Source organism: Ranitomeya variabilis, chromosome 1, assembly GCF_051348905.1.
Source record: "Ranitomeya variabilis isolate aRanVar5 chromosome 1, aRanVar5.hap1, whole genome shotgun sequence".
NCBI lineage: Eukaryota > Metazoa > Chordata > Amphibia > Anura > Dendrobatidae > Ranitomeya > Ranitomeya variabilis.
The window spans coordinates 449,207,822-449,233,326 of record NC_135232.1 but is presented as its reverse complement, the minus strand read 5'-3'; positions in this window follow the sequence as shown (position 1 = coordinate 449,233,326).

Below are 25,505 nucleotides of genomic sequence, written 5' to 3'. Positions count from 1 at the left end.
TAACCTGAGGTCATTAGCAGAGCGGAGGGCACGGGTAGGTTGGTAGACTGAGACCAGAGAGGAGATGTAGGGTGGTGCTGAGCCATGGAGTGCTTTGTGGATGAGGGTAGTAGTTTTGTACTGGATTCTGGATTGGATGGGTAGCCAGTGTAATGACTGGCACAAGGTAGAGGCATCGGTGTAACGGTTGGCGAGGAATATGATCCTGGCAGCAGCATTCAGGACAGATTGGAGCGGGGAGAGTCTGGTAAAAGGTAGGCCAATTAGTAGAGAGTTACAATAGTCCAGACGAGAATGAATAAGTGAGACAGTAAGAGTTTTTGCAGAGTCAAAAGTAAGAAAAGGGCGAATTCTGGAAATGTTTTTGAGATGCAGATAAGAAGAGCGAGCCAGTGATCGGATGTGGGGGGTGAATGAAAGCTCGGAATCAAGGATGACTCCAAGGCAGCGGGCATGTTGCTTTGGAGTAATGGTGGAACCGCACACAGAGATGGCAATGTCGGGCAAAGGTAGGTTTGTAGAGGGAGAGAACACGAGGAGTTCAGTTTTTGACAGGTTCAGTTTCAGATAGAGGGAGGACATGATGTTAGAGACAGCGGTAAGACAATCACTGGTGTTTTCTAAAAAGGTCGGCGTGATAACAGGAGAAGAGGTATATAATTGGGTGTCGTCAGCATAGAGATGGTACTGGAAACCAAATCTACTGATTGTTTGTCCAATAGGGGCAGTATACAAAGAGAAGAGGAGGGGGCCTAGGACTGATCCTTGAGGAACCCCAACAGTAAGGGGAAGGTGAGAGGAGGAGGAACCAGCAAAACAAACAGTGAAGGATCGGCCAGAGAGATAGGAGGAGAACCAAGAGAGAACGGTGTCCTTGAGGCCGATGGAGCGGAGCATAGTGAGGAGGAGCTGATGATCCACAGTGTCGAATGCTGCGGAGAGATCCAAGAGAATTAGCATGGAATAGTGACCATTAGATTTAGCTGTTAGTAGGTCATTAGAGACTTTAGTGAGGGCAGATTCAGTAGAATGTAAAGAGCGGAAACCAGATTGAAGAGGGTCGAGAAGAGAATTATCTGAGAGATAGCGGGTAAGACGGGAGTGGACCAGGCGTTCCAAGAGTTTAGAGATGAAGGGAAGATTAGAGACAGGTCTATAATTAGCGGCACAATTTTGATCGAGGGAGGGCTTTTTAAGTAGTGGATGTATGATGGCATGCTTAAATGAGGAGGGAAAAATACCGGAAGTGAGGGAAAGGTTGAATATTTTTGTTAGGTGAGAGGTGACAGCCGGGGAAAGGGACTGGAGGAGATGCGACGGAATGGGGTCGCTGGTGCAAGTGGTCGGGCGAGAAGATGCAAGGAGCCTGCTTACTTCTTCTTCTGTAACTGGTTCAAAGTCAGAGAGCGAACTAGATGCAGTGGGGGAGGGAGGACAGTGCTTGGTATTCAGAGATTGGGAAATGATTTCCTGTCGAATGTGGTCAATTTTTTCTTTGAAGTAATTGGCCAGATCGTCAGCGCGGAGATCTGTGGTTGGGGCCTGCTCTCTTGGGTTGAGTAGGGACCGGAAAGTGTCAAAGAGACGTTTAGGGTTATTGGACAGCGAGGTGATGAGGGTGTTGAAATAGGTTTGTTTGGAGAGGTGAAGGGCAGAGTTGTATGTTTTTAACATGAACTTATAATGGATGAAATCTTCGGGCAGATTAGATTTTCTCCACAGACGTTCGGCGCACCTGGAGCACCGCTGCAGGAAACGTGTTTGCAGCGTGTGCCACGGTTGTCGCCGTCTGTGCCGAGTTGTTCTATGTATAGGAGGTGCAGCTTCATCCAGGGCACTTTGCAGGGTTTCATTGTAATGCTTCAGAGCAGAATTAGGACAAGAGATGGATGAGATTGGGGCCAATGAAGACTGCAAGTTCTTCATAAGTTTCTGGGTGTTAATGGCCTGTATGTTTCTATAAGTGTGGAAAGTGGGGGTGACCTGAGCGGGATGGCAGTTCTTGATAGAGAATGAAAGAAGGTTGTGGTCAGAGAGCGGGAGAGGGGAGTTTGTGAAATCATCCAGTGAGCAAAGCCGGGAGAAGACCAAATCAAGGGAGTTTCCATCATCATGTGTTGGAGAGTTAGTATGCTGCGAGAGGCCGAAAGAGGAGGTTAGAGATAAAAGGTGAGAAGCAGATGGGGAGAGGGGAGAAGCAATTGGGATATTGAAATCACCCATGATGAGGGTGGGGGTGTCATAAGAGAGAAAGTGTGGAAGCCAGGTGGCAAAATGATCCAGGAACTGGTGAGAGGGGCCGGGAGGACGATACACCACCGCCACTCGCATGGAGAAGGGGACGTAGAGTCTGACAGCATGGACCTCAAAGGAAGAGAATACAAGTGAGGGTACTTGGGGGATAACTTGGAAGGTACATTTGGGTGAAAGGAGCAGACCAACGCCTCCACCTGCTCTGTTGTCTGATCTTGGGGTATGAGAAAAGTGTAGTCCACCAAATGAGAGAGCAGCAGCAGCGGTGGTGTCTGACTGCTGGATCCAGGTTTCAGTAAGAGCCAGGAGATTAAGAGAGTTAGAAAGGAAGAAGTCATGAATGAAGGAGAGTTTATTACACACAGAGCGAGAATTCCAAAGGGCACAATTCAAAGAGACAGAAGGCATGCAGGGAATATTAATAAGGTTAGAGGGGTTTCTTGGTGTAGCAGTTGGGAGGTTTGACTGGCTATAACATGGGGGGCCGGGGTTCGGAGAGATGTCTCCAGCAACTAGAAGGAGGATAGAAAGAGTGATCAGATGGTTAAGTGATTTGTGAGAGCGTCTCTTGTGTTGGATGGTGGGACTGAATGGATCTGTACTGTTAAGCAATGTGAACAGAGCATGAGTGCTATACATAGGAGAGGCAAGGACAGAGGGGCCAATATGGATGGAGTGTAAAGAGTTTATGCAAGGGCGGTGATTGTGTGTGAAAGCAGCAGCCATGATATAGATTATACAAATACATATGGTGAGTATTTGCTGTGTGCCAACTGAATAGGGAATAGATTTTGATTGTCTTACCTGTCTCCTGCCCTGTCTAACTGCCATGTTATAACTGCTGAATACTTAGAAAAAAAAGTACTTTGAAAAAAATGTACACGAATAATAGTGCACGAATGCCCCCTGCATGAATGCTTCCCCAAGCTATATCTACATTTATAGGTGGCCAGCTCTTAGATCTCACTTTTTTTTTTTTTTTTTTTTGGTCTTCCCCCCTCTCGTTACCAATCAATCTAACTCAATTGAGACAGCAGGGCACAATAAATGTAGTGATCAGATAAACAAATGTCCAGGTCTACATGGATCATAAACCCCTTTGAAAAACAGTTATGCGAACTCTTGGCATAAGGACAAGCAGAAGAGAATTAAATATCTAGAAACAAAAACAATTGCATAACAAGCTGGCTAACAAATATAGATATAAGCAGGAATCAATGCCGAAGGTAGAAGGACTCTGATACCATTCAAGCTTGCTTGCTGTCAGGGAATGGAGCAATAGACATGCAGGATATTTCAGTTCAAAGAATGAATGATATATTACCATTCAAGCTTGCTTGCTGTCAGGGAATGGAGCAATAGACATGCAGGATATTTCAGTTCAAAGAATGAATGATATATTACCATTCAAGCTTGCTTGCTGTCAGGGAATGGAGCAATAGACATGCAGGATATTTCAGTTCAAAGAATGAATGATATATTACCATTCAAGCTTGCTTGCTGTCAGGGAATGGAGCAATAGACATGCAGGATATTTCAGTTCAAAGAATGAATGATATATTACCATTCAAGCTTGCTTGCTGTCAGGGAATGGAGCAATAGACATGCAGGATATTTCAGTTCAAAGAATGAATGATATATTACCATTCAAGCTTGCTTGCTGTCAGGGAATGGAGCAATAGACATGCAGGATATTTCAGTTCAAAGAATGAATGATATATTACCATTCAAGCTTGCTTGCTGTCAGGGAATGGAGCAATAGACATGCAGGATATTTCAGTTCAAAGAATGAATGATATATTACCATTCAAGCTTGCTTGCTGTCAGGGAATGGAGCAATAGACATGCAGGATATTTCAGTTCAAAGAATGAATGATATATTACCATTCAAGCTTGCTTGCTGTCAGGGAATGGAGCAATAGACATGCAGGATATTTCAGTTCAAAGAATGAATGATATATTACCATTCAAGCTTGCTTGCTGTCAGGGAATGGAGCAATAGACAGCCCTAATCTGTTGGTCCATTGGGCCATACTGGAAACAAAAGGTGAATCTTTTACCTATCGGTTTGGACACATCACTAATTCTACCGTGTAAGTTGTCATTCATTTTCCTCCGTGCTCCCTGCCACATGTAATCGGGATACCCTCTTTGCTTAATTCTCTGTTCAAGATCCCCTAATTGTTCTACCATACCTTCCTGTGTATTGTTGGCCCTCCTAGTCCTAACTATCTGGCCATATGGTAAGGCACGTTTTGTATGACTGGGATGGTAGCTATCATAATGCATAAGGGCATTGGTAGATATTGACTTCCGATATAGTGAGGTATGTACTCTGTCATCTACTATTTGTACGGACACGTCGAGAAAGTCTAGATGGGAACCCCCAAACATCGACGTGAAGGCCATACCCATATTGTTATCATTCAGATAGATGACAAATTCTCCGAATTGTTCTTCAGTCCTGTCCCGCACAAGGAACATGTCATCGACGTACCGCAAGTACATCTTAATATGTTTTAAAAAAACATTTTTTGCTGAATACAGGTACTGCTCTTCAAAAAATCCCAGATATAAATTGGCGAACGTGCATGCTGCCGGAGTCCCCATTGCAGTGCCCACCATCTGCAGGTACCAGAGGTCCAAAAACGTAAACGCATTATGCGTCAAAATGAATTTCAGACTATTACATATAAAATCCACCACTTTGCTGTTTTTATCAGTAGTCTCCAAAATACTCCGTATAGATGCTACCCCTAGTTCTTGCGGTATACGTGTATACAGATTTGTAACGTCAATAGACGCCAATCTGAAAGTGGGTTGCCACGTAAATTTCTGAATCTGTGCTAGAAACGCACCGGTATCCTTGATGTACGAAGGGATATGTGGTAATAAGGGGCGTAATAGCCAATCTACATATTTTGAAAGTGGTTCTGTTAGGGAACCCACCCCTGACACAATTGGTCGGCCAGGTGGCTCCGTTACAGATTACGTGCCAAACAAAATATGTTGTTTATGTGGTGCTATGCCCGTGTGGCAGGTACTATATAGGCAAAACTATTAGATGTTTATATGTCAGGTTCAGTGAACATCTGAGGTCGGTTAAAACAGGTAAAGGAGTACCGAGGTTAATCAATCACATATTAGAGGCACATGGTGGTAACCCCGAAGTATTGACTTTTGCGGGAATAGAACAAATCAAATCTCCTAACAGAGGGGGGGACCATCATAATTTATTATTAAGGAAGGAAGCGTCATGGATCATGCGGACCGGAGCTACAGGTCCTGCAGGTCTGAATGACAAACTCGACATGTCCATTTTCGTATAAATTACCGGTCCGCATGTTCATATGGCAGCCTGGTTATGTCCATCTCAGTTTAGACATTAAATTAGCGTACCTTACATTCCTAGTAAATATTTGGCTAAAGTATAACTGGTTTTCGTAGTTGGCAAGGGTACCATCATATAGGTGAAATTTGAAAGATAGAGCAATGTAGCGCAACATTCCTTAGAAAGCTTACACCAGGTGGCTCATATGAGAATCTGAATGTACTTTAGGATCCCAGAGTGTATTTGGATAAGGAGTATTAATAATTGGTCAGTATTTGCTCATAATATTGTTCATTTGTGTGTCTGTGCTTATAGATTATAGTTGTTTTTAAATAAGTTTGTTTTTAATCTGCACCATACCGGGGGTGGGCTTAGTGACGTCAGGGGGAGTGGTGTTTGGTTTCATGCACTTCTTAGGGCGTCACGTCCGTCCACCCTTAGAAGCCGTTGAAGCGCCATACGGGCGCGAAACGGCCATCGTTCTGCCTGCACCTCTTCTTGTAATGTAAACATTCCCGTGCCGTGAAGTATTTTTGCACAATAAAGTTACCTGGAAATTGAGACCGGTGAGTGTGGCCGAATCTTTATTCGTTTATATGCAGTTATTGGTGGATTTCCATTCACGGCCAAAGCACCCGACGTCAGCGGACCAGCTGGAGCGCAGCAAGCCAGGAGGCTCAAAGATCACCGGACCAGTAGTGCAGGTAGCTGTTTTCTTTATTTATTTCAAAGAAAAGACAAGGACGGAAAAAAAAATCTCCATTTGTTTTCTCTGTCTGTTGAGCCATTGTGTCAGATAAGAGGAATATGACAGACAAATCAATTGTTTTACATACTTAAAAATCTTAATTTAATAAAAAGTGAAATAAAAAAATAAAATATGAATTAAAGGCAATGAAAAAATGCTTAAAAACGTATATGGTAAAAAATATACCGTATATACTAAACTCAATTATAAGCCGATCCGAGTATAAGCCGACGCACCTAATTTTGCCACAAAAAACTGGGTAAGCCTATTGACTCAAGTATAAGCCTGGTATGTATTGTCCCCTCATAGCTATCCCGGTATGCTTGGTTCCCCCATCCTGTCCTGCTCTGTGTGGCTCCCCCTGTTGTATGCATGGCTCCCCCGGTCCCATCTTGTATGCATGGCTCCCCCGTCCCATCTTGTATGCATGGCTGGGCTCCCCCATCCTCCCACATCCTTCCCCATCCTCCCCCTTGTATGCATGGCTCGGCATCCTCCCCAGTCATAGTCACCTTCCTTGCGCCGTCGCTGAACGTCCCTGCATCTCCATTGTCCTTGTGCGGCAGCTTCTTCCTGTGCTGAGTGGGCACGTGGTACCGCTCATTAAGGTCATGAATATGCGCTCCACGCCAATGGGAGTGGAGTCACGTGCATATTTATTACCTTAATGAGAGGTACCACCTGACTGCTGAGCAAAGGAACAAGAAAGAGGTGCCGGCGCCGGGACAAAGATGCAGGGACAGAGATGCAGCGATGGAGGGTGAGTTTTGATGTCTTTTGGAAGTCGGCGGCTGCAGCTGTCACTGTGCTACAGCCGCCGGCTCCCCGCTCCCCCTCTCACGCTGGATTTCTGGACCATGACTCGTTTATAAACCAAGGGAGGTGTTTTCAGCACTCAAAAATGTGCTGAAAATCTAGGCTTATTCACAAGTATATACGGTACATATAATGTATCAACTTTATTAGTGAAAAATGAAATGATGTTAATAAGCTGATTTGAATAGAATAATTTCCGATTAATGATATAGAAATGTTCTCAATTCATTTGATTCAATGTTCAAATTCATTTGTACGGAAATGATTTAATAAAAAAAAGAATTGATGATTTCATATTGGCATACCGATTTCTGAAAAGCAAGAAGTAAACCAACATAGATATGCTGCCGTGAAATCATTATGATGCACACATAAAGAGATTCGCATTTATCATGGCAGCCACCATCGTACCCAAGGAGAGTTGAGGAACAGGTGGAGACAGGTGGAGACATCAAGGAGTTAATCAATTATAATCTAAGGGAGATCACACATAAAGCTGCATCTTGGAGCATTACACAGGAAGCAGAGTGCTTCGAGATGCGAGCCGGTGGGGAGAGAAATTTGCACACACTGCACTTGACGTGATTGATGCAGTGAAATTAGGGTGAAATGTCATTCACCTCACCGACATTGCGACGTGAAGATGAGGGGAATTTTGGAAGCCTGGACACTAAGTATCACACAGTGGAATTGGAATGAATGCTACTCAGTCCACCAACATTGCAGTGTGGAGGTGGGTGAAATTAAGATTCCAGGACCTGCAGTTGATGAAAAAAAGGATGAAAGAGATATCAAGTGAGATATATGGACGGTGATCAACTATATGAAGAGGTAAAATGTAAATTTATATTGATAATCTGAATTGTAAAAATAATAAACCAAATTGGTGATCTGTTTGAATTGCAGACCCACATCCACACCACAATGTTGGTGGAACAGGGGCGGATTATAATAGGATCAATCTGGGCACCCCACACCACTGGGCCCTGGGCTACTGCTCAGATTGCCCGCCGCCATCAGGGCAGATCTGCTCATTGGGCCCCTACCGGTGCTGCGGCAGTTTCACCTATTGACGTGAAGCGTGCGCCCACACGTCAATAGTTAACAACAGCCACCAGCCAATTGGAGGCGCAGCGCACACATCGCCGGTGTCTGACGTCACTGTCAGTCACCTGCCAGTGCGCGCTGCTGGAGGGAGCTTCGCCGCTGGAGCGCAGATCAGGTGAGGAGAACTCGGGGCAGATTGCTGGACACACTGGGGGCAATGCTGGACACACTGGGGCAGATTGCTGGACTCACTGGGGGCAATGCTGGATACACTGGGGGCAACATGCTGGACACACTGGGGGCAACATGCTGGACACACTGGGGGCAACATGCTGGACACACTGGGGCAGAATGCTGAACACACTGGGGGCAACCTGCTGGACACACTGGGGGCAGATTGCTGGACACACTGGGGCAGGATGCTGGACACACTGGGGGCAGGATGCTGGACACACTGGGGGCAGGATGCTGGACACACTGGGGGCAGGATGCTGGACACACTGGGGGCAGGATGCTGGACACATTGGGGGCAGGATGCTGGACACTGTGGGCAGGATGCTGGACACATTGGGGCGAGATGCTGGACACACTGGGGCAGGATGCTGGACACTGGGGGCAGAGATGCTGGACACTGGGGGCAGAGATGCTGGACACACTGGGGGCAGGACTGGAGACAAGGGCAGAATGTAGATACGGGGCATGATTGGAGACATGGGGCAGGATTGGAGACAGATCATGCAGGATCATGGGGCAGGATGGATACGATGGAGACTGATGGGGCAGGATGGGGAGATCATATGGGGCAGGATGGATACTCATGAGGGCAGGATGGGAGAACATATGGCTGGAGCCAGGAATGAGATACACGGGGCCAGGATGGGGGATATTATTATTACCATAGGGGCTAATTAAGGGATATTATTACTGCAGTGATGTATTTATTTTATTTTTTAGAGCACAATGTTTTATTGGGGGGGTGGTCCTGTTACTGTGTAGAGTGACACTATGTTGCCTCTTTTTCTTCATGTGGTGTAATGTAGAAGTTGGGAAAAATTAAGTAATGTGTTCTACAAGTGGAGCTCGAGATAACTGTGTTATTTCCTGCAAAGACGAGTCCTGGCTGGATGAAGTGATGACGGTCTGTGCTGAATGAAAGATGAAGGACTTCACCTAGAGACGTCACTGGTGAGTCAGTGTTACCTATACATTGACACTATACACTGTATACTATATACTGAACTGAAGGGTAAATTGACTAGATCAATGGATGTTTGACAGGTTATAGTTTCACACAGCAACTATTTTTCTGGGATAATCTCGTTCAGGTATGTGATGACCCCATCACATGACCCCATCACATGACCCTGTCACATGACCCCGTCACATGACCGGGGGGCCCACAGTGTCTGAACAGCCCGGGGCCCTGGCTACCCTTAATCCACCCCTGTGGTGGACTGATTAATATTTACCCCCACTAATAAAATTGATACATTATATGATTGATATGTGTATTTATATTATACTGATTGTTTTTTTATACATGTCATGTGCCGCACCATATGGTGTAATTCTGAACTCTGACACTGTTTGTCATGTGGCTCAATTGGCGCCAATATTCAAAAGTCTGATCTATTTAAACAGCAACCCTCCTTCTTTTCCTGTATACATGTGGTCATTTCCTGAAGAATAAGCAACTATATATTTCAAAACATGTTGAATAAACCATCATCCTTCGTTTCATCATGTTTGGGTCTATGTCTTCTTTGGCAGCTCGGATAATATCCACAGATTTCTATTACTCCGGTTCTGACCACAAAGAGACAAACAGGGATAATTTTTGGACCATTTTAAATTTTAGAAAAACATGAAAAGTGTGAGTGTGGTGAGTAATTAGATGTCATCAGTTTACATCGTGAGATCACTTTGACAATACTTAGGCTGTCTTTGCATTTAAAAATGTAAAACGGTTGGCTACAGTCCTAGGGACCTCAGCGTGTTGTAAACATCTTTTCAGAACAATTAAAGACTTTGCTTTTTACTTGTGGTTTGTGGAATATTGATTTTTTTAAAATTAATATGTACATATTAAAGGAATGAGTTACTTGCTAAAGCAAACTCATTAATGCTCATATTTAGTTTTGCTGAAAGCCATCTGTATATTCCAGAATATTATTGAAAATACATTCTGCAGACATATGAAACAAGTGTGATTTGGTTTACATATACAGCTCTGGAAAAAATTAAGAGACCACCACCTCAAAACCCTGTCATGGACAGCCCAATCTCCAGACCTGAACCCCATTGAAAACCTCTGGAATGTAATCAAGAGGATGATGGATAGTCACAAGCCATCAAACCAAGAAGAACTGCTTACATTTTTGCGCCAGAAGCAGTGTGAAAGACTGGTGGAAAGCATGCCAAGACGCATGAAAGCTGTGATTAAAACTCGTGGTTATTCCACAAAATATTGATTTCTGAACTCTTCTGGAGCTAAAACATTAGTATTGTTGTTTCTAAATGATTCTGAACTTGTTTTTTCTTTATTTGAGGTCTGAAACCACTGGGTTTTTTTTTATTTTGACCATTTTTCTTTGTCAAAAAAAATACAAAATTTATTGCTTGGAAATTCGGAGACATGTTGTCAGAAGTTTATAGAATAAATGACCAATTTACATTTTACCTACATAGACAATAGACATAGACAAAAATCAGACAAACTGAACATTTTGCAATGGTTTCTTAATTTTTGCCAGAGCTGTGTATAGCATTTTTAGTGCACATAGTTGTTCTTTCAAATATATGCTGTTCCTACTCCACCTCATCCTGCATTAATAAAACAGAATAACCCAGCAAGGTTTTTTTTTTTTTAATGTATGATAAGCTATAAATGACATTTTAATTGGAATTCTAAAGTCTTGACAGACTCATCTGTTTACTTGCAAGGTTCAGATACTTCAACTCCCTAGCACAGCTATTAAACCAAATCCCTATTATCTCCACACCCATATCAACTACTGCAAGAACTCTATGTAACCACTTTATTTCCATTTCCAGCTCATGATAATTGGTAAGTAAACAGAACAGTTTTTATAATTCTGCCTGCCAAGAGAAATGGCAAAAAAATGATGAATGTGCAGTAGCTGAGTTGTATCTTTCTTCTCTACTTGTTCAAAACTGAGAAACATTTCATAACTTCTGCCAAGCACTGATAACATAGAAACCTAAACCTTAACTGTAATTTGGCAAAGTATAAGCCCTTTTATAGCTATAATTTATCCATTTATTTTTTTAAAGATTAAATTCCCCAAAGTACATATTACTCCACCCCTCACTTAGATTCTGTAATGGAGCGTGTGGATCATAATAAGTTTAAATTATTTCTCAAATTTTAATGACTAATATACAATGCCTTGCAAAAGTATTCGGCTTCCTGGAACTTTTCAACCTTTTCCAACATATCATGCTTCAAACATAAAGATATTAAATGCAAATTTTTGGAGAAGAATCAACAACAAGTGGAACACAATTGTGAAATTGAACGAAATTTATTGGTTACTTAAAATTTTGTGGAATTCAAAAACTGAAAAGTGGGGCGTGCAATATTATTCGGCCCCTTTAACTTAATACTTTGTTGTGCCACCTTTTGCTGCGATTACAGCTGAAAGTCGCTTGGGGTATGTCTCTATTAGTTTTGTACATCGAGCGACTGAAATTCTTGCCCATTCTTCCTTGGCAAACAGCTTGAGCTCAGTGAGGTTTGATGGAGATCGTTTGTGAATATCTTTATGTTTGAAGCATGATGTGTAGGAAAAGGTTGAAAAGTTCCAGGGAGCCGAATACTTTCGCAAGGCACTGTATGTCAGGGATATCAACTCAAGAGCAAATATTGTGCTCTGCACTTTTTTCACATTAGATGTGAAAGTATATCATGGGAACATCACCAGATGTATGGTATATGATGAATTGCCCTCACCTATTGTATCCTCACCCATCCCTTGTAGACTGTGAGCTCTCGTGAGCACGATCCTCTCTCCTCAAGTACCAGTTGTGACTTGTGTTGTTCAATGTTACTGTACTTGTATTTTCTTATGTATACCCCTTTTCACATGTAAAGTGCCATGGAATAAATGGCGCTATAGTAATAAATAATAATAATATATCTGAGCGATGTGTGAGCCTAAAAGCATCATCGCAACCCTATAAAGAAGACATTCTTGAATTGTACTACTAAGTTGGTCCTGTGAAGCATCTGAGAAACCTGAGCTATGCTGTATTTCATTGTGTTTACACACTTCAAGCTTTTATTATTAGGAGCTCTGACCCTTTAATTAGTAAAGTCAACATTAGTCCTTTAACACCTTTCCACTGGGGACAATTTTTGCTCATAGTGTTTTGCTTTTTACTTCACTTCCTCCTAGTGTATTTTTCCGTTGACGTAGCAAAAAAAAGTACTTGTTTTTTGAGGGGAAAGTTTTGAATTGCATTATTAATTTTGCCATACAATGTACTGTAATATGGGAAACAAATCCAAGTGTAGTCAAATGGTGAAAATATAGAAACAAATTTGCTTCTTGCTGTCATGTTTTAAAACTCATAGTTTTTATACTTCCAGTCGATGGAGCTGTGTGCACTTCTTTTTTGTGTGGCATGCTGATGTGTATATTGACATTACTTGGGTATGTACAGTGTTTTGATTGCTTTTTATTGCACTTTTTGTGGTGATGTGGCAACCAAAAAATAATAAACTAAGCTGATACACTAATATGAGTTAGATCATTTTATATTTTGATAGATCAGACTTTTTTGGATGTGGCACTACCAAATATGTTTTTATTTTCATTTTTCATGTCTTTATTTTTGGAAAATAGTGGTGAGATAAATAAGGTTTTTTAAATTTCTTTTTAAAATTGTTATTTTCATTTAGTCCGCATACTGGACCCTGCGATCATTTGGTTGCTTGTTCTATATAATGCTATATCTCAGTATTGCATTAAGTTACAGCCATAGTTATGAAATCGATCCTATTTATTGAATATTCATGGTAAACAACATGATAAAAATCATTAACATGATGAATTCACTGATGCGTTTCTTGTGTTACTGTTCCCTTAATTGTAGTGTAAAATATGGTATCATATTTAAAACCAAAGCACCCAATCATGTGTGGATATACATAATTACACAATGCTAATAACAGGAGATACATAGTCCATTGTTTATATATAATATGTATATCACCTGATAATCAATGCTCTCTGTCCTTCAATTCAAATGTGTAAAATCCCTCTCCAAATAGGAAATGTTTTAGCTAATTCCCACCTCTCGGTGGCCAATTAACTAATTAATAGTGATGGGCGAGCACTAAAATGCTCGGGTGCTCGTTGCTCGGGTTGAGCAAATTGGAATACTCGGGTACTCGGCCAGAACAACGAGCCCAATGTAAGTCTATGGGAGACCCGAGTATTTTTACCGCGACCCCCCCGAGGGTCCTTTTAAGGTCTAAAAAGTCTGAAAATTATGGAAACTCTGCTCAAATGAGACAGGGACATCATGGGGATCGTCCCGGAAGCATTCCTGACTCCTAGTTCACAGCTTTAATCATTTTTTTCCGAGATTCATGCCATTTTTCCAGGTGCCACAAAAAACACATTAAAACGAAAATGGAAATATGTCAAGGTACATCCTTTGCAGGTTAATGTCTTGCCTGTAAGGACAAATATTTAACCCCAGACAGAAAATTTCCTCTGCCACTAATGCTTAGTTCAGACGCAGCATTTTTGAAGCGTTTTTCAACTTTAACATTGCTTTCAACCACTACAAATGCATTCACTGGGAAATGTCATTGTAACATTTAACACCCCTAGCTGGCCATGTGGTGTGTGACACATAAGCAGACCCATCTTGTTTCATGTACGAAGGAGGGACTCTTAAAGTCACGGAGCCTATTTTTACTGGTGCATCAGGCAGCATTAATCTTCTTAAAGGGCCATTATAAAACAGTGGGTCTCCTAAGCTGTGAGTGGATGGGCTGCCAAGAATTACGACGCACCACAATACCCCTGTCATAAGATGTCCAGGGGGGACTCCTGAAAAAGTTTTGCATTGAATTCAAGGCCTGCCCTGCTACCAATTCATATGTACCCCAAAAAGCCTTTGAACCCACATAGTGGATGGGCCCATGAAAATCCACTTCACAATATGCATTTTGTACTCCCGTACTCCTATTGTTTTACACATTGCCGGCAAGGCCAGCCCTGCTGCATAGTCAGTCATATGCACCCCATTAGGCTTTGGAACCCAAATAGTGGATGGGCTCATGAAAATCCACTTCACAATATGCATTTTGAACTCCCGTACTCCTTGGTTTTACACATTGATGGCAAGGCCAGCCCTGCTGCATAGTCATATGCACCCGATTAGGCCTTGGAACCCACATAGTGGATGTGCCCATGAAAATCCACTTCACAATATGCATTTTGTACTCCCGTACTCCTTTGTTTTACACATTGGCAGGAAGGCGAGCCCTGCTGCATAGTCAGTCATATGCACCCCATTAGGCTTTGGAACCCACATAGTGGATGGGCCCATGAAAATCCACTCATATTTTGTAGTGGTATGATGGTTCCCTCTTTGCACAATTATTTACAGGAGAATTTGGCAATTTTATTTGCCATGCTGTTAACACTAAGGTTCAGATACGGCTTTAAAAAAGGCTAATACTTGCAATACAAGGCAATTTTATTGCAAACTACAACATTCAAGGAATAGTATGATTGAACAGTGTGAATTCGTACACTTTTATATGTGTTAACATACAAAGGTTAATAAGTGCATATAAGGATTAAATAAATATAGTGATTACGTATATATGAAGATTAACTACATATAGTATAGTTAGATCATCACCAAGAGGCTTTTAAACATCATCCGTCTGGAATATCAGAGACGCAAAACCAAGACAGAGAATCCTTGGGAGATTACCTACACTGCATGGGCATCCCCAATTATGCAGGTATCAGCACACTGTACATGTACAGGTACCCCAGTTTTGGCATCTGTCTTAGTCATGTTTCTCTGGTCTTATATAGTGATTTACACTATCTAGTAACTGTAGCTTCACCCAGACCTTCACGTGGCCACTTTTCAAGGTTGGATTAAACTCAGATATCATGGAGTCATCAGACGAGGGGCCATAAACCCCTAAAAATTAAAAGCCACAAGGATTTAGATCAAACCACCACTGGCATAGTTTCAGTAAATCTTAATGTTTTACAATGACAAACAGCAAACATATAGAGGCTTAGAACTGTTTGTGAAGTGAATAAACAAACATTTATCAAGATTGTGTCACTATGAGCATTGTCTGTCACATCTGTAAATGTTTTACAAGAAATGCAGGTATGTGATTGTCTAAATGCATTCGGTATACAGTCTTTAAATCTTGGTTACAAATCGCCATTTGTATATTTGGCATTTGTACACTTGAGGCAGCCAAAGTTATGGCTCTCAAGGAGAGAATCTAATGTAGTCGACAAAGAAATATTTTTAATGAACTACTGAGCCAAACTAACAGCATTGCTTTATCAAATTTATATGAAGTGCATTATGTCCAATGTGAGCAACCAGGCAACACAAAAAGGAGCTTTGTAAGGGATCTCTTTAAGGTACACAAATGTTATGAAGTCTTTGCCAACAAGGATGTGTTTTCACCAATGTGGGGTACCTTTTTTAAAAATATACTAGTGCCATCGCAGGCCCCTTGCCCAAAATTCACCGGCCTATAACAGTACAGAGCACGTTCACCCTGGTGATCTAGTGGCAGTTAAAGGACACATTGCAGGAGACAGAGATAAGAAGTAGGCCCAATGTAATGTAATGCCCAATTCCCCAATCTGGTGTCCTTTTTGGACTTATTAAAATAGTGCCATCACAGCCCCCTAGCCCAAAATTCAGTGGCTTATAAGAGTACAGAGTACGTTCACCCTGGTGATCTAGTGGCAGTTAAAGGACACATTGCAGGAGACAGAGTTAAGAAGTAGGCCCAATGGAATGCCATGCCCAATTCCCCAATGTGGTGTCCTTTTTGGACTCCTTGCCTAAAATTCACTGGCCTATAACAGTTCAGAGCACGTTCACCATGGTCATCTAGTGGCAGTTAAAGGAGACATTGCAGGAGACAGGTTAAGAAGTAGGCCCAATGTAGGGGTGTGGTGTCTGACACTTGTAATGGAGTGCATGGCCTGACAAGCAATTGCTCGTCCGTAACTATAAACACACCCGTGGCACAAGCTTCTTCATCTTCAACCATACATATTACCAATAATATCCAAATGTCACAGTCAACAATTCCTTTTTCTAGTGTAACGAACACTGTTAAAGGAATGCCACAAAACGTACATAACCACGACTCTGGGAAACATCAGATTTCCTCTTTCTGAGATATGGACGATGATGGTATTGATGAACACTTTGAAATTTACTACATCCACACCAACAAGATGAAGATCACAGCTGCAAAAAATGTGCAAAAAAGGCTGTGAATGTCTGGGAAATCATTTTCTCTTGGGCAAACTTTCCCTCCTACTAAAGTGGTACCAAATGATGCATACACAGCTCTCATGTCCATTTAGCCTGAGATGGTTGAAAGATGATGTATTCTGTTTGGTCCATGTCCACTTTTTGAAAGCAAGCACAAAAGAAGGATGAATTAGCGGGAAGACGTGTGATTTTGGATGGTAAAGAGGTGATGTCAGGTACAGATAGGTAGATACGCGTATCATCGGCGTACTGATGAGATTGCAAACCATGCCATGTCATCAGCTGGCCCAGGCCAAAGGTGTAGATGGAGAAGAGTAGGAGTCCTAGAACTGTGCCTTGGGGAACATCAAAAGACCAGGGTCGAGGTGAGGAGGTGGTGTGGGAGAGGGAGACACTGAATGTCCCCATAACAGCCTGGTTGTTTTTTAAAGACTCTGCCGATAACCCCAAGAAGGCCATTTGCACCACCGGCCATGCCTGCATCAGCAGGGGTAGCAAAACTCCCATCCTAACCAGCACAAGCATGATCAGGCACATGGCAGGAAAGCACCCGACTTTGTGGGTTGAACACAAGGCTCCATGAACAATGTGTGCAAGTGATGCCACTGGTTCTTCTGATGTTGTGCATGCAAGTCAATCCCCTGTCCATGCTGCATGCAAACATGCCTCATGCCCTGCATCTGCAGTTGCACACAAACTCAACTACCACCATCAACAAGCACGTCCATGTTCTTGTCCCAGCGTACCGTTCAGTTGTCCATACCCCAGTCCTTGGAACGCAAGTGGAAATACACAGGCAACACCACAGTACTAAATCCACACATTTCTCATCTGCAGGCACTCAAAATGTTGCATTTTAGGCCCGTGTGAGGCGTAAGCTTTTAGCAACCTGATGGCGGTGACCATCACAAGGTACTCGCTACCCAGCTGCCACAATTTTGCCCAGTCTGCCGTCACAACATTACTCAAGCAACGACCTGTCCCACAACATTACTCATGCCCTCAACAATGCTGTTACAGGTAAAGTGCACCTAACTATGGACACGTGGACAAGTGCTTGTGGGCAGGGATGGTACATCTTGCTGACGGCATGCTGGGTTAGCGTGGAGGAAGCCATGACCCAGTTGGACATTGGGAGACCATGTTACAGATGTATGGAGACAGGTTGTAGAAGGCTTTGCATGTCATAGTTAGGGTTTTGATTTTGAACTGTAGCCTCTGGGCAATTGGAAGACAGTGAAGGGCCTAGCAGAGATTAGAGGCCGGGGAATAACCGAGGGACAGTTTGATTACTCGGGCATCAGACTTTAGGATAAATTGGAGTGGTGCAAGAGTACTAGAGGGGAGGCCAGACAGTAGAAGGTTGTAGTAGTGGAGGCGGGAGATCATGAGGGCGTGCACAAACATTTTTGCAGTTTCTTGGAATGTACGGATCCTACAACTGTTTTTGTGTTGTAGTGGGCAAGAGGAGGCAAGGGCTTGGATATGTATATTGAAAGAGAGGGCAGAGTCGAGGATCACCCTGAGGCCACGAACATGCGGGACTTTTTGTGCCGGTGTGGCGCCCCGGCATTACACAGGCACGTGTCCCAAAACATTACCCGTGCCCTCCAAGATGCTGTTATTGGCAAAGTCAACCTAACCACAGACACGTGGACAAGTGGTTGTGGTCAGGGATGGTACATCACACTAACAGCACACTGGGTTAACATAGTGGAAGCCGGGACCCAGTCCGACCTTGGGATGGTGCACGTCCGACCAACCACGAGTATTGCGGACCCTTAGTCAATCTGAGTTGCCCCCACAGTCTTCAGCTACTCCACCTCCTCCTCTTCAGCCTCCATTTCCGCAAGTAGCACATCAGTCACAAGCTGGAAGCACTGCAGCATTGCCTCAGCCAAGTGGCAACAGGCTGTGCTGAAGCTAATATGCTTAGGTGACAACCCGCACAATGATGAAGATTTGTGGACACTGGACAGCTCTGAAAGAACAGGCCAATCTGTGGCTGATACCGCTGAACCTACAACCAGCCATGGTCGTGTGGGACAATGGCTGGACCCTGGTGTTTGCTCTGTGTCAAGGCGAGCTCACACACGTGCCATGCCAGACCCATGTGCTTAATCTCATTGTTCAACATTTTATGAAAAGCGACACAAAGGTGCCAGATCTGCTAGGAAAAGTACGAGGCTCTGCATACACATTTTAGAAAGTCAGCTAGCGCTTCATCTGCCTTTGGCGTGCTTCTGCAGCACTAGCAGCTTATGTCTCACCGACTGTTGTGTTATGTCCTCCCCATGCATTGGAACTCTACACTGCAAATTTTGGAAAGGATTTGTCCTGTCTCGGAAATAACACACTGCCAAATAGGAGATTTCTTTTTAAATGCAAAATAGTGCTGTATATAATTAGTGTATCAGACAGCAAAAAAAGTGGTCCACTGGCCAAAAGTGCGCTAACTTGGAGCACGCAGATATATCAGGGCTGACACGGAAATACCACACTAGCAAATCTGTGGCCTTTGAATTTTTTTTGATGCAAAATAGTGCTGTATAGAATTTGAGTATCACACAGCCAAAAAAAAAGTACACCGGCCTCCAATGCCCAAACTTGGAGCACAGAGATATATGACGGCTGTAACGGAAATACCACACTGGCAAATCTGTGGCCTTTCAATTTTTTTTATACGAAATAGCGCTGTATAGAATTTGAGTATCAGACAGCCAAAAAATAAGTACCCCGGCCTCCAATCCCTGTATATATTTTTTTTTTTTGGGGGGGGAATTTTTGGAAAAAAAAAGGTATATAGACAGTAAATAAGCTGCAACAGCAGCAGACAGTTATGGAGCTTTGGGAAGGATGCAGTGGGACCAATGGACGCACATACAGTGCCTGCAGGCCTTGCACTGATGTGGATATGCTGTGCCCTGCCTATCTAGCGCTGCAATATCGGGACCCACGAATTAGCCCTAAAAAGGACTTTTGGTTTCTGAGGAGTTGTGGATGTAAGAGTTGAACCTACACTAACTCTAAAACCACGATTCTGATCCTATCTCGGCAGCAGCTCTCCCTACTCTCGCTGAAACAGGAACAGAATGCGGCGAGCAGGGCGGGCGCCAGGTCTCTTATACTCGGGATGATGCTGTACGGCCCAGCCAATCACTGCATGACCACAACAAAGATGGTTGCTGCGTTTCATGGCTTGGCAGACAATCCCTGCACTGTGATTGGGTCTCTAAAGTCCGCCAAAACTGCTGGGTGGAGACTGCAGTTACCGCCGAATAATACCGGAAATGCTCGCTGCTCACCGAGTACGCCGAGCATAGCGATACTTGGGCGAGTAACGAGTAGTGGCGAGCACGTTCGCTCATCACTACTAAGTAACTAATTTTGTTGCTCTACCAAGTGTTTAGTTGTCTTATTTTTTTTTTATAAATGTCAGATACTGTCAGTGTTCATTAGTTTTTTTATTTTCTGCAATACACATATTTTACGTTGCAAATCTTACATTCAATGCAAGACGCCACATGATGTGTATTGCTAATAATGCAAATTGTCTCTACAGAGAAGAAGAGGACTAGAACTATAGTGCCACCTTTTGGGAGTAGCAATCCTAAAAGTAAATATCAACTCTTTAACAAGCCTTGCCATATGACTTAGGATAAAAGCCAAATCATATTAAACATTTTGACCCCAATTCATTAAAACAGGCGCTGTTCATGCCAGTCTTGATGAGGGGGTTTGTTGGAGTTTTGAGATGTCTGATTAAATACCTCTTAATGAAACAGGCATGTCTGAAAAGTGGCATGCATCTCTGTGCGCCTTGCACATATCTTACTCCAGTCTGATTTCTGCTGTAAGCTAGACCGCAGTTTATCATGAATTAGACACACTGTGGCATGACGCCCCGTTCCAGCCTCGGTATGTTTACCATGAATATTCAATAAAGAAGATTGATTTTAGATATAAGGAAGTGCTATTTCTTCTCCATTTTTTTTCTATATGACAAGTTAAAGTTCCCCAACAGTATTGGCACCCTTTCCTTTTGCCTGATCAAATGTTCTTCAAAGATTATTTTCCTGGTAAAGACTACAGACTTGGTAAGGTAAGCTCATTCAAGTTACTATTGCATTATTTAGTGAAAACCACAGTATCTTATGAAGCAAAACCTGAAGCTGGGCTTTTCAGAATTATCAACCTGGTAGCCATAGAGACCTTCCTCAGGCTCCTGGCTGCCATTGCCACCACAAACCATTAGCATCTTGCAATCATGTCACATAAGGGCCAATTGGCACTGAAATCAGTATACCAAAGGTATTGTGAGCATTAACAACATTTGAAAAAACTGACCGTCACATCCAAACATAGACAAAGTGTGAACAGGTGCTGAACCTAGAGTCACCAACTCTTATATAGTCAAGCAAATAAGGCAGCACACTGCAGCGCTGAAACATGCAAACATGAAACATGAAAATTGAACTGCATTACTGCACTAGAAATATGAAAAATGAGAGCGTTTAGCGCACAAAAATGGCCAATTTTATGTGTACCTGGTAGCCACTTTATGGCATCTCTCTTATACCAGGTCCTACGCTTTCCTTTCCTCGCTGAGAATAAACATCTCCATCTGAATGGGTACCTATGAAAACGTCTTCTTAGACTAGCATTCTCACTCTCTGTGGAGGGGTAATGGACCTGCTGCAATTAAAACACCTGTGACTAGGAGGCGGAGTGCTCGGTCAGAAGGCTAAATAATACATTTGAAAAAAAGTAATGCAGTAATGCAGTTCAATTTTCGTGTTTCATGTTTGCATGTTTCAGCGCTGCAGTGTGCTGCCTTATTTGCTTGACATTAACAACATTTGTCAGAGATTAACCTGCAGCATTTAAAGGGTTAAAAAGCAGCAACTGGAACTATCTCGTTTAACCCCTTAAATACTTAAATACTACATCTACCAGGTATGGTGCATGCTCACCTTCTGAGATTGCTCAGTAAACCCTCATCTGTGTGTAATTGCAGCACTCCAGGTGACCAGCTGCTGCAGTGATGTTGCCTTTCCTTCAGGGAGAGTAACATCATGCTCAGAGGCAATGGAATTGTCTTCACCAGGTAAGGCACCAACACACAACACATTCCAAGTCCGGGCCAGGAGGGGGAGCTCAGGACCCGGATTCAGGGGATCTTCCCTAAGCTATATGTACCCTGACCTGGAGGAGTTAAGTTAGTCTGGGAGAGGAACTGTAGTAGAAGGAAGTCTGGAACTGAGTGCAGACAGAGAGGCCTGGCAGCCACGAGGGAGCTGCAGCCTCAGGAAGGAGGAAGACCTGAGGGGTTGAATGTGGAGGAGCCGGAAGGGAAGGAGCAAAGGAGAGGAACAGGGCTTGGAGGGGAACAGCGATAGTACACCCTCAGAGCCATAGCGCAGAAGCCGGGTACCGGGAGCCAGAGGCCTTAGTGGAACTGTACGTCACTTGGCAGAACCAGAGGGCATAAGATCATACAGACATTGCCCACACCACACCTGAGACGCAGCTGCCCCTGAGGAGCCCGGGGCATGATAGAGTCCCTGTAAAAAGGCTCAAGCTGCCCATCATGCAGGTACCTGCCTCAGGACAGAGGTAATAGAGGACTCTGCAGGAAGCTTCAGGCAGCAGGGACCTCACTTTAGCAAGCGCTAGATGGAAAGGCTCACAGACCTCTAGTGGAACAAGGGAACCCTCCATTTCCTCTGGGCTGGCCGAGCCATACCATCATCCATGCCTGGTACCCTGGACTGTGGCCTGCCAACTACAGTAAACCAGGTAAACTCTTACAACTTGTGTCCTTGACTCATTTACCGGCAACCGTCATCACCACCATACACCTTAGGACCCCTGGGGACCCCGTTTCACCTGTGGGAAGTGTACCATCAGTGCTGCAATAACATCCCCCAGAGGACCCCTTTAACGCAGCGTCAGTCCCACTATTGACTGAACACCACAGGTGGCGTCACGACAGACTTATAAACACTTTTCCCTTAAAAGACCATTCCCCTTCTACATGGGCGCCCAGGGCCACGGACCGGGTCGACACCGTGACATCCCCCTGTGAACACTGGACCCGGTACCGGGTACCCCACGGCCCTTGCAGGTGACTCATAATGTTCATGTATGTCATTCATTGGGAATGTGTATCGTCACCAGACACCTTGCTTGAAATGCCTGACTATGATCCTGTTAGCATAACTAGCTAGACAACCGCTTTGCAATGCTTAATATTATGGCATGTTGAAACTCTGTATATTGCAAACTCAGCTAAATTGCATGTGTGCCTTGGCTGCAAAGTTTTGGTGTGTTATGGGTGCAACTCCTACATTGTGGTGCCTCATGAACACCATTCCAGTTGGGTCTTTAGTATAAACCATGCGGTTTGCCACACCTTATCTTCATAAGCTAGCCATTACAGTAAACGGCTGCCCACTCTCCCCAGTCCCACAAGCTCGCTGCCTCGGAGTAAGCCTTGACACTGATCTCTCCTTCGATCCACATATCCAAGCCCTTTCCACTTCCTGCCGACTTCAACTCAAAAATATTTCATGGATTCGTACATTCCTAAACCAAGAATCTGCAAAAACCCTAGTCCATGCCCTTGTCATCTCTTGCCTTGACTACTGCAACCTCCTGCTTTGTGGCCTCCCCTTGAACACTCTTGCACCCCTTCAATCTATTCTAAACTCTGCTGCCCGACTAATCCACCCGTCCCCCCGCTATTCCCCGGACTCTCCCCTCTGTTAATCCCTTCACTGGCTCCCCATTGCCCAGAGACTCCAGTACCAAACCCTAACCATGACATGCAAAGCCATCCACAACCTGTCTACTCCATACATCTGTGACCTCGTTTCCCGTTACTTACATGCACGCAACCTCCGATCCTCACAAGATCTCCTTCTCTACTCCCCTCTTATCTCCTCTTCCCACAATCACATACAAGATTTCTCTCGTGCATCACCCCCTACTCTGGAACTCTCTACCACAACATATCAGACTCTCGCCTACCATCAAAACCTTCAAAAAGGACCTGAAGACCAGGGCCGGTTTTAGACAAAGTGGGGCCCTAGGCAAAGTTTAAAATGGGGCCCCAAATGCTAACATATTGCACATCATACAGAAGCATTTCAGGTGTATTTACATGCGCTGATCTCAGGCCGCTAAACGAGTGTGATCGACAATACTGAAGTCGTTGGACGCTTGTTTCCCGGCCTCTTTCCACCATCTGAGAAAGAATGAAGGGGACAGAATGATCACTAATAGAACCCTAACAGATCACCATACAGTATCATGTTATCAGCAGCACATCTACAGTTTACACCGGCGATGTGCTGCTGAGAACAAAGATTTTTATTCCGGCATAAACAATCCAATCACCCAATGAATATGTAGCATTTTGCTTGTTTAGTATAATACACCCCATAGTCCTCCATATATTATAATGTGCACCACAGTCCTCCATATTGTAAAATGCACACCCCATAGTCCTCCATATAATATAATGTGCCCCATAGTCCTCCATATAGTATAATACACTCCTCATAGTCCTCCATATAGTATTATACACTTCCCATAGTCCTCCATATAGTATAATACACTCTTCATAGTCCTCCATATATTAAAATATACTCCTCAGTCCTCCATATAGCATAATACACTCCTCACAGTGCTCCATATAGTATAATGCACCGCCATAATCATCCATGTAATACAATTCACTTCCCATAGTATAATGCACCCCATAGTTCTTCATATAGTATAATGTATTCCCTATAGTCCTCGATATAGTATAACTCAGCCCACATATAGTATAATGCAGCCACCACCCCCACAGAGTATAATGCAGCCACCACCCCCACAGAGTATAATGCAGCCACCCCAGAGTATAATGTAACTCCCCACAGAGTATAATGTAACCTCCCCATAGAATATAATGCATCCCCCCCAAATAGTATAATGTAGCCCCCTCATAGAGTATGATGCAATCACCCCTCATAGACTATAAATATAATACAGCCCCCCATAGAATATAATGTAGCCCCAAACAAGATATAATACAGCCCACCTCCCCATAGAATGTAGCCCCATCAAAGGGTATGATGCAATCATACCTTATAAAATCTAATAAAGCCCCCCACAGAATATAACACAGCCTCCTCCATAGAATATAATGTATAATGTACCCCCCAAATATATAACACAGCCACATAGTATATAACACAGCCTCCCCCATGGAATATAATATACCCCCATAGTATATAGCACAGCCCACATAGTAGTATATAGCACAGCCCATATAGTAGTATATAGCACAGCCACTTAGTATATAGCACAGCCCATACAGTAGTATATAGCACAGCCCACACAGTAGTTTATAGAACAGCCCACACAGTAGTATAAAGCACTGCCCACACAGTAGTATACAGCACTGCCCACACAGTAGTATACAGCACAGCCCACAGAGTAGTACATAGCACTGCCCACACAGTGGTATACAGCACAGCCCACAGAGTAGTATATAGCACTGCCCACACAGTAGTATACAGCGCTGCCCACACAGTAGTATGCAGCACAGCCCACACAGTAGTGTATAGCACAGCCCACACAGTAGTGTATAGCACAGCCCACACAGTAGTATACAGCACTGCCCACAGTAGTATACAGCACTGCCCACACAGTAGTATACAGCACTGCCCACAGTAGTATACAGCACTGCCCACAGTAGTATACAGCATGGCCCACACAGTA